Source organism: Hyla sarda, chromosome 10, assembly GCF_029499605.1.
Source record: "Hyla sarda isolate aHylSar1 chromosome 10, aHylSar1.hap1, whole genome shotgun sequence".
NCBI lineage: Eukaryota > Metazoa > Chordata > Amphibia > Anura > Hylidae > Hyla > Hyla sarda.
Window position 1 is genome coordinate 135,656,302 of NC_079198.1, and position 10,273 is coordinate 135,666,574.

At 43.0% G+C, this 10,273-nt stretch overlaps 2 non-coding genes across 2 annotated transcripts; one reads left to right on the forward strand and one right to left on the reverse strand.

Moving 5' to 3' along the window:
* Window positions 1-9,259: 9,259 nt before the first annotated feature.
* TRNAF-GAA (transfer RNA phenylalanine (anticodon GAA)) lies at window positions 9,260-9,332 on the reverse strand. Its single transcript has one exon. It is a non-coding gene; the product is annotated as a tRNA-Phe (tRNA).
* Window positions 9,333-9,761: 429 nt separating this feature from the next.
* TRNAL-CAG (transfer RNA leucine (anticodon CAG)) lies at window positions 9,762-9,844 on the forward strand. Its single transcript has one exon. It is a non-coding gene; the product is annotated as a tRNA-Leu (tRNA).
* Window positions 9,845-10,273: the final 429 nt, after the last annotated feature.

Below are 10,273 nucleotides of genomic sequence, written 5' to 3' on the forward strand. Positions count from 1 at the left end.
TGCACTGTGTATATACAGGGATATGTGACTGTACTGTGTATATATGGGGGGGTGACTGCACCGTGTATATACAGGGATATGTGACTTTACTGTGTGTATACAGGGGGAGGGGTGACTGCACTGTGTATATACAGGGATATGTGACTGCACTGTGTATATACAGGGGGAGGGGTGACTGCACTGTGTATATACAGGGATATGTGACTGTACTGTGTATATATACAGGGGAGGGGTGACTGCACTGTGTATATACAGGGATATGTGACTGCACTGTGTATATACAGGGATATGTGACTGCACTGTGTGTATACAGGGATATGTGACTGCACTGTGTGTATACAGGGATATGTGACTGCACTGTGTGTATACAGGGGTGTGTGTGACTGTACTATGTGTATACAGGGGTGTGTGTGTGACTGTACTGTGTGTATACAGGGATGTGTTACTGTATTGTGTGTATACAGGAGTGTGACTGTACTGTATGTATACTTGTATCTGTATCATGGGGAATATACTTGTATCTGTATCATGAGGAATATACTTGTATCTGTATCATGGGGAATATACTTGTATCTGTATCATGTGGAATATACTTGTATCTGTATCATGAGGAATATACTTGTATCTGTATCATGGGGAATATACTTATATCTGTATCATGTGGAATATACTTGTATCTGTATCATGAGGAATATACTTGTATCTGTATCATGTGGAATATACTTGTATCTGTATCATGTGGAATATACTTGTATCTGTATCATGTGGAATATACTTGTGTCTGTATCATGGGGAATATACTTGTATCTGTATCATGGGGAATATACTTGTATCTGTATCATGGGGAATATACTTGTATCTGTATCATAGGGAATATAGTGGGTATTTTACTTACCGTAATTCTACTTTCCTCGAGTCCCGAAGGCAGCACAGAAGGGATATTCTTAGTTCGCCATCCCAAATCAGGACCATCCCCTAGAATAAAACTCATTAACATAATTACTGGGCTGGGCCAGAGGCCCTATATAGGTACCCAGGACATACTGCACCTTGTGTAATAAAATAGACCGATAGACTGCAAAACAAACTTATTTATTGGGTGGGTATTGTGCTGCCTTCGGGACTCGAGGAAAGTAGAATTACGGTAAGTAAAATACCCACTTTCCTCATCGTCCCTCTGGCAGCACAGAAGGGATCTAACATAGAAACCAAAGGGGGGGATTATTCTTTACATGCCGCGGACAATACCCCGATGCTGAAGGCTGGGCTCGGGTTCTGACAATCCAGCCTGTAATGTCTTGCGAAGGTCGAGGCTGAAGACCAGGACGCTGCATTACAAATGTCCATTAATGGTACTTCTTCTCTCTCGGCCCATGAGGTGGAAGTGGATCGCGTTGAATGCGCCCTTAATGGTGCTGGGGGATCTTTTCCCTCACCAGCATATGCCTCCAAAATTGTTGTCCGGATCCATCTGGCTAGTGTATCCTTCGAGGCCTTTTTTCCCTTGTTGACTCCTGCAGGCAAGACAAACAGATTCTCTTCCCTTCTAAACTCCTGTACTCTCTGCAGATAACAGGATAATGCTCTTTTTACATCCAAACAATGCAACCTCTGCTGCTCCTCAGAACCAGGATCCGGATGGAAGACAGGCAGAAATACTTCCCTATTGATGTTAGCAGCTGTGGCCACCTTTGGCCGGAACAAAGGCAATGTTCTCAACTTTACCCCTTCTGGTAGAATCCTGAGGTAAGGCTCTCTAGAAGAGAGAGCTTGGAGTTCTCCGACTCTCTTAGCTGACGTTACAGCGATGAGAAATAACAACTTCATCGACAGCCACTTAAGGTCGACATCCTCAATGGGCTCAAATGGAGTTCTGGTTAAAGCATTTAATACTAAGCCTAGGTCCCAGGGTGCCACTGGCGTACGTACGGAGGGTCTTAATTTGCCTAGAGCCTTAAAAAACCTGGTGATGAGTGGTTCTCCAGCAAATTTTCCATCTGTCATAGCGTTGATTGCTGTCATGTGTACCTTAAGTGTGTTAGGCTTCAGCCCCTTCTCAAACCCTTCTTGCAGGAACTGCAGAATGGTTCTAACCGAGATGTGACCGCTAGACTGACTGAGCCAATTCTGGAATTTCTTCCATAATCTGGAGTACACGAAGTTAGTAGATGACCTTCTGGAAGCCATAAGGGTCTCCACTACTTGTTCTGAGAAGCCTTGCTGCATCAATCTTTCCCTTTCAGGAACCAAGCCACAAGATGCAACTTCTCCGGATGCGGATGCTGGAATCCTTTCTGTAGAAGCAGATCTTGAACTTCTGGGAACCTGAAGAAGTCCCCGTCCGCCAGTTGCAGAACTACTGGAAACCACGCTCTGCGGGGCCAAAAGGGTGTCACAAGGATCACTGTAGGACGCTCTATCAAAATCTTGCTGAGGACCCTCGGCAGCACTGGTAGTGGTGGAAAAATGTAGAGGAACCTCTTGTTCCACTGAATGGAAAATGCATCCAGGACTTCCGGACGATCCCATGTCCTTAGAGAGCCAAACCTCTTTAACTGACGATTGTCCCTCGTCGCCATTAGGTCCAGTTCCGGGTAACCCCATTTCTCCACAAGGTTTTTGAAATAAACTGGATTTAGGGACCATTCTGTTGGTAAGAGAGCTTCCCGACTCAACAGGTCTGCCTGCTGATTCAGGACTCCTTTGATGTGAACCGCTTTCAAATCTGTTATACTTTTCTCCGCCCAGACCATGATCCTGGCGCAAAGCTTCTGCAGGGGAAGACACCGTGTGCCTCCCTGCTTGTTCACATAAAAAGCTGCTGTTGCATTGTCCGTCCTTACCAACACCGATCTTCCTTTGACATAACACTCGAAGTGGCGCAGGGCCAAATCTATGGCCAGTAACTCTCGAAAATTTGAGGATCTTGACGTTACTTCTCTTGACCACAATCCTTGGATCCACCTCTCCCCTAAATGGGCACCCCACCCGATGGCAGAGGCATCTGTGGTGATCGATATTTGCTGCATGATTATGAAACTTTTTCCCCGGCACAGGTTTTCTCTGACCGTCCACCATAGAAGACTTAGACGCACCTTGGCAGACACCGTAATGCAGGATGCTAGAGACGTCCAATCCTTGTTCCACATACTGAGAATTTCGCTCTGTAACTCTCTGAAGTGCGCCTTTGCCCAAGGCACTGCCTCGATGGTTGCTGTCAACAACCCTAGAATACTCATAGCCCTTTTCACGGACACTCTTGGCTTGTGATATAATCCCAAAACCGCATTTCTTATGTGGGAAATCTTTTCCCCCGGCAAGTAGATTTTCATCTGTATTAAGTCCACAATTAGACCTAAAAACTGAGTGCGAGACGAAGGTATTAGTCTGGACTTTTGAAAGTTCACAAGGAACCCCACATCCTGTAATAGCTTCAAACAGATCCGCAGATGTTCCTTCAAGACCTCTGGGCTGCTGGCTATGATCAGCCAATCGTCTAGATATGGCACAATGCGAATCTTTTGCAGTCGGAGAAAAGCAACTAGCACTACCACCAGTTTTGTGAATACCCTTGGTGCAGCTGTTAATCCAAAGGGCAGTGCTCGGAATTGGTAATGGAGAATCCGTTGTTTCGACTGTACAGCCACTCTGAGAAATTTTCTGTGCTCTACTTTGATTGGGACATGGAGATATGCGTCCCTCAGGTCGAGACAAACCATTACATCCCCCTTCTGGACAATACTGTAGAGGGACCTGATATTGTCCATTTTGAATTTTGATTTCTGGAGATGCTTGTTGAGATATCGAAGATCTATAATTAGACGCCATCTGCCACCCGGCTTTGGTACTGGGAATACGCGGGAGTATACCCCAAGGAATTCTTCTTCGGGGGGAACAGGCTCCAGTGCACCCTTCTGCTGGAACTCTGAAAGGAGAGAGAGGACTCTCTGATCCTGTTCCTTGTTTATTAGAACTCTGTCTCTTGGCATGTGCAATAATTCTAGGGCGTAGCCCATACGAACAATCCGAAGAACCCATGGATCTGATGTCACAGTCTCCCATTCCCTGGAGAACTGCAGCAATCTTGCTCCCACCAGACCCAAGGTTCTGGCGTCAGAACTCCGGTTTGACGTTAGCGGCTCCTGTCTGTCTCTTCCTGTTCCTGTCCTGGTACTTTGGCTGGAACTTCTTTCCCTTATAGAACTGTTTTTTTCGAAAACCAGTTCTTGAGCGTTGGCCCTGAAATTTACGGAAAGGCTTCCGAAAGGACTGTGGTAAAGCAAGTTGCTTATCCCTGTTCTTCTGTTTCAGGACCTTGTCAAGACGTTTCCCGATAAGCTTGCCCGGCTGAAATGGTAAGGCACAAAAATGAGACTTAGATGAATTATCTCCCGACCAAGGTTTTAACCAAATTGCCCTGCGAGTGGAATTAGCGATGGCCATATTTCTAGCTGTGATCTTCAAGGCATCTAAGGAAAAATCGCAAAGATATTCCGCAGCAGACTTCATTGATGCAAGCTGATGCATCAACTCCTGTCTGGACACTCCGGACTGTATATCCTGAGAAAGCTGACTCAGCCACAACCTCAATGCCCTGGACACCGGCACTGAAGATAATGCGGCCTTACTAAGTGAGGCTAGGTTAATGTGAGACCTCTTAAGGAACATGTCCGCCTTTCTATCCATCGGGTCTTTTAATAGGATGGATTCCTCTGCCGGGAAAAAAGAATCCTTTGAAACCCTGGCAATGGCCGGATCCACTGCTGCTGGCTGATCCCATTCTTCTGAGATCGCCGGATCCAGTCTGTACATCGCCTTGAATCTTGACCCGAGGTCTAGCCGTTTGTCCGGCTTCTTCCATTCTCTCTGCATAATGCTATCAAGCACTTGATGCCCAGGGAGCACAGCCGCCCTCTTTTTTGGGAAGTAAAATAATGCTTCCTTATCCTGGCTGGACTTCTCATGTCTTCCAGACTCCACACAGCCTTTCACCTTCTTAATTAGACCTTCCGCATTCTCTTTCTTAAACAGGAAGAAATCTTCAGTAATAAACTCAGTATCTGAGGAGGATTCCGAAGATTCTGACTCCGATGAAGATGAAGAAGAATACTTCTTCTTATAACTCTTCTTTTTCTTTTTATTAGACGGTCCTGCCATAGAAGAAGCTGACTCAACCGAGGAGGATGACAATAATTTTTTTGTGTACCTCTTGCTCCTCTTTCTCTTATGCCCGACACGTTTCGGTCTAAGAGACACTGATGAGGACTCAGAGGAAGAAGACTCCTTTCTAGGCCGCTTCGCTTTTTTAGACCCAAGCTGCACAGCCCCGCTGTCGTCCGCATATTTTTTACGGAACCAAGAGAAAAAAGATTTTGCCTCAGAAGCCAAGGTTGGCGATTCCTCTGGGGGCGCACACACCTCACATAGGTTTGACGGCCATCCATCCTGCAGATTCTGCAGGCAGCTAATACATTTCTTAACTACTGACGCAGCCTTTTTCTTTGAAGCACAGCGATCACAATCCTCATACGGACAATCGTCGGGTAACGGTTGTTCACAGGCCATGCAGCACCTATGCTTGGACTTTGAGATTCTTTTCCCAGATGTAGCACTCCTCTCAGACGACATCTGGGAAAAGAGCATATAAAGGCGCAACTGAGTATTTTTATTACAAGTGTACAACTGTAACAAGAGCAACTGAGCCCTTCACCTACCTTATCAGAACCTGAACCCGGCTGCCCAGCTCAAAGAGACTGAGGCAGCACAGGAACCGGCCTGATAAGGGCTTGGCGCCGGCCCCCCGCAGTGCTGGACCACCCTGCTGACGTCACAAGCGCGCGCCTTCCAGCAGTACAAGGAAAACAGCTGGAGCCGCGCGCCCCGTACCACTGCCCTGTACAGGAAGCGCGCGCGCATCCTGCACGCAGGACACTAGCAGAAGAGCTGAATAAGCCAGAACAGCGGACCGAGCCGTATCCGGACAGCAGAAGGACCTAACAGGTGAACCACACTGAAAAATTTAGAATCCTACAGTACAGGAATAGCCATAGACGGCCGCATAATACCGGCCCAAATGTAACTAAATACACATCTGCTGATACCGTGAGTCTGATGCCCCGCATTGACTCCAGCGGTAGCAGGACTGCTACACCGAAGCCACAGCCCCGCAGTGACTCCACTCAGGCTTACTGTACTGTATAGCAGGTCAGAGCCCCGCAATGACCCTACTAAAAAAAGTCACTTACCAGGACTACCGCACTGGTGGTGACCAGGCCAGAGACCCCGCACCGGCCTTAACTCTTTACCAGGACACCGCACTGGTATCCGAAATAACCAGGGACCCCGCACTGGTATAGTAGTAGCCGAGACCCCGCAAGGCTAAGAAATCCTCTTGGAAGTAGGGATGATCCACATCTGGAAGGAGGACTAAAAAAAACACAAGGTGCAGTATGTCCTGGGTACCTATATAGGGCCTCTGGCCCAGCCCAGTAATTATGTTAATGAGTTTTATTCTAGGGGATGGTCCTGATTTGGGATGGCGAACTAAGAATATCCCTTCTGTGCTGCCAGAGGGACGATGAGGAAACTTGTATCTGTATCATGAGGAATATACTTGTATCTGTATCATAGGGAATATACTTGTATCTGTATCATGAGGAATATATTTGTATCTGTATCATGAGGAATATACTTGTATCTGTATCATGTGGAATATACTTGTATCATGGGGAATATACTTGTATCTGTATCATGTGGAATGTACTTGTATCTGTATCATGTGGAATATACTTGTATCTGTATCATGAGGAATATACTTGTATCTGTATCATGAGGAATATACTTGTATCTGTATCATGAGGAATATACTTGTATCTGTATCATGGGGAATATACTTGTATATGTATCATGAGGAATATACTTGTATCTGTATCATGAGGAATATACTTGTATCTGTATCATGAGGAATATACTTGTATCTATATCATGGGGAATATACTTGTATCTGTATCATGGGGAATGTACTTGTATCTGTATCATGTGGAATATACTTGTGTCTGTATCAGGAGGAATATATTTGTATCTGTATCATGAGGAATATACTTGTATCTGTATCAGGAGGAATATAATTGTATCTGTATCAGGGGGAATATACTTGTATCTGTATCATGTGGAATATACTTGTATCTGTATCAGGGGGAATATACTTGTATCTGTATCAGGAGGAATATACTTGTATCTGTATCAGGGGGAATATAATTGTCTTTGTATCAGGGGGAATATACTTGTATCTGTATCATGGGGAATATACTTGTATTTGTATCATGGGGAATATACTTGTATCTGTATCATGGGGAATATACTTGTATCTGTATCATGGGGAATATACTTGTATCTGTATCATGTGGAATATACTTGTATCTGTATCATGTGGAATATACTTGTATCTGTATCATGTGGAATATACTTGTATCTGTATCATGAGGAATATACTTGTATCTGTATCATGAGGAATATACTTGTATCTGTATCATGTGGAATATACTTGTATCTGTATCAGGAGGAATATACTTGTATCTGTATCATGGGGAATATACTTGTATCTGTATCAGGAGGAATATACTTGTATCTGTATCAGGGGGAATATACTTGTATCTGTATCAGGAGGAATATACTTGTATCTGTATCATGTGGAATATACTTGTATCTGTATCATGAGGAATATACTTGTATCTGTATCATGAGGAATATACTTGTATCATGTCATGAGGAATATACTTGTATCTGTATCAGGAGGAATATACTTGTATCTGTATCATGTGGAATATACTTGTATCTGTATCATGAGGAATATACTTGTATCTGTATCATGTGGAATATACTTGTATCTGTATCAGGAGGAATATACTTGTATCTGTATCATGAGGAATATACTTGTATCTGTATCATGAGGAATATACTTGTATCTGTATCATGAGGAATATACTTGTATCTGTATCATGTGGAATATACTTGTATCTGTATCATGGGGAATATACTTGTATCTGTATCATGGGGAATATACTTGTATCTGTATCATGGGGAATATACTTGTATCTGTATCATGGGGAATATACTTGTATCTGTATCATGGGGAATATACTTGTATCTGTATCATGTGGAATATACTTGTATCTGTATCATGGGGAATATACTTGTATCTGTATCATGAGGAATATACTTGTATCTGTATCATGGGGAATATACTTGTATCTGTATCATGTGGAATATACTTGTATCTGTATCATGGGGAATATACTTGTATCTGTATCATGGAGAATATACTTGTATCTGTATCATGGAGAATATACTTGTATCTGTATCAGGAGGAATATACTTGTATCTGTATCATGAGGAATATACTTGTATCTGTATCATGGGGAATATACTTGTATCTGTATCATGAGGAATATACTTGTATCTGTATCATGTGTAATATACTTGTATTTGTATCAGGAGGAATATACTTGTATCTGTATCACGAGGAATATACTTGTATCTGTATCACGAGGAATATACTTGTATCTGTATCACGTGGAATATACTTGTATCTGTATTATAAGGAATATACTTGTATCTGTATCAGGAGGAATATACTTGTATCATGTGGTATATACTTGTAGCTGTATCATGAGGAATATACTTGTATCTGTATCATGAGGAATATACTTGTATCTGTATCAGGAGGAATATACTTGTATCTGTATCACGAGGAATATACTTGTATCATGTGGTATATACTTGTATCTGTATTATAAGGAAGTAGAACCATAGAAGACAGCACTGACCAGTCCATTGTACCCGTGTTCCATTCGAGGGCCGCTCCAATATCCTAATATAGCCGACAGTTACAGCCACAGCACAAATAGTCGGACGACTCCGTATTCTTATGTGTAAAGTTGTGATTTTTTAGTTCCCCACATACATTTCTGCTCAATGCAAGAAAAACTTCATAATAAAGAAAATATGTTAAATATAACACATTTTTTTTTTACAAAAGAAAAGCAATGAATTAATAATGATAATAAATAAAATAAAAACACATATAGCCTCATATACTGTAGCTACGAACAAAATTTAAAAAGTTAAGACGAAGAGGCAAAGTCCAAAAAAACTGCTCCTGCCCTGAAGGAGTTAACCTTTCATCGTCTGCAGATTTTTAGACCTGTTTGGACTTTTTACATTTCATTTTAGATGTTTAAAGGGTAAAGAAAACACAATCTGCCGAAACCCGGGATCGAACCAGGGACCTTTAGATCTTCAGTCTAACGCTCTCCCAACTGAGCTATTTCGGCTGTACGTTTTTATTTAAAGGGACAGTACACAGTCTCTAAAGGAAAGACACCAACCGGTGTGCCTCCTGCTGTTGCAAAACTACAACTCCCAGCATGCCCGGACAGCCAACGGCTGTCCGGGCGTGCAGGGAGTTGTAGTTTTGCAACAGCTGGAGGCACATTGGTTGGGAAACACTGGTCTATTGTTTTAGCTATGGAGGGTAGAAGCTTTTGGTCATTTGGCCTAAGGAAGGACGACAGGGACATTGAAAAATTATTTTGCTTCTTTTGACCTTAAATAATAAATTAATTATAAAAATTACCTACTGTAACCATATCTTTGCCATGGATAAAAAAATAAAGAAAGAAAAACATGTATGTCTGAGCTGAAAAGGGTTTGCCGTTACAACCTACCGGTTTGTAAATAGTTAATGAACAGTGCAGTCAGATGTCAGGATGGCCGAGCGGTCTAAGGCGCTGCGTTCAGGTCGCAGTCTCCTCTGGAGGCGTGGGTTCGAATCCCACTTCTGACAATAATGTTTTTGATCTCACACAATGGCCCTCATTTACTATTCTAAACCCGACTTGTTTTGTCGGGTGTCATGTCGCAGACATCGTCCACCAGTCTGCGACACGATGCGACATTTTTTTCCCGACGGACCCGATGTGGTTTCTCCCAAACCCGAAAAAGGGGCGTAACCCGACATTTCTGAGCTTTCCCACGTATTTAGAAAGGTTTCCAACCCAAATTTGTTGAATTGTTGTGGATTTTTTCCCGACAACTCAGAGGAGTTGGAAACCAAAACCAACAAAACCCACGTGCGACAAACAGGATGCGACATAATAATAAATATTAGGGGAAAAAGCAACATAGACTTACAACCCGATTTTCTAAGAAAATGAGGGCCGGTATCTGCATCATGAGGGAAGACAAAAAAGGCTCTAAGCAAATATTTTGATCC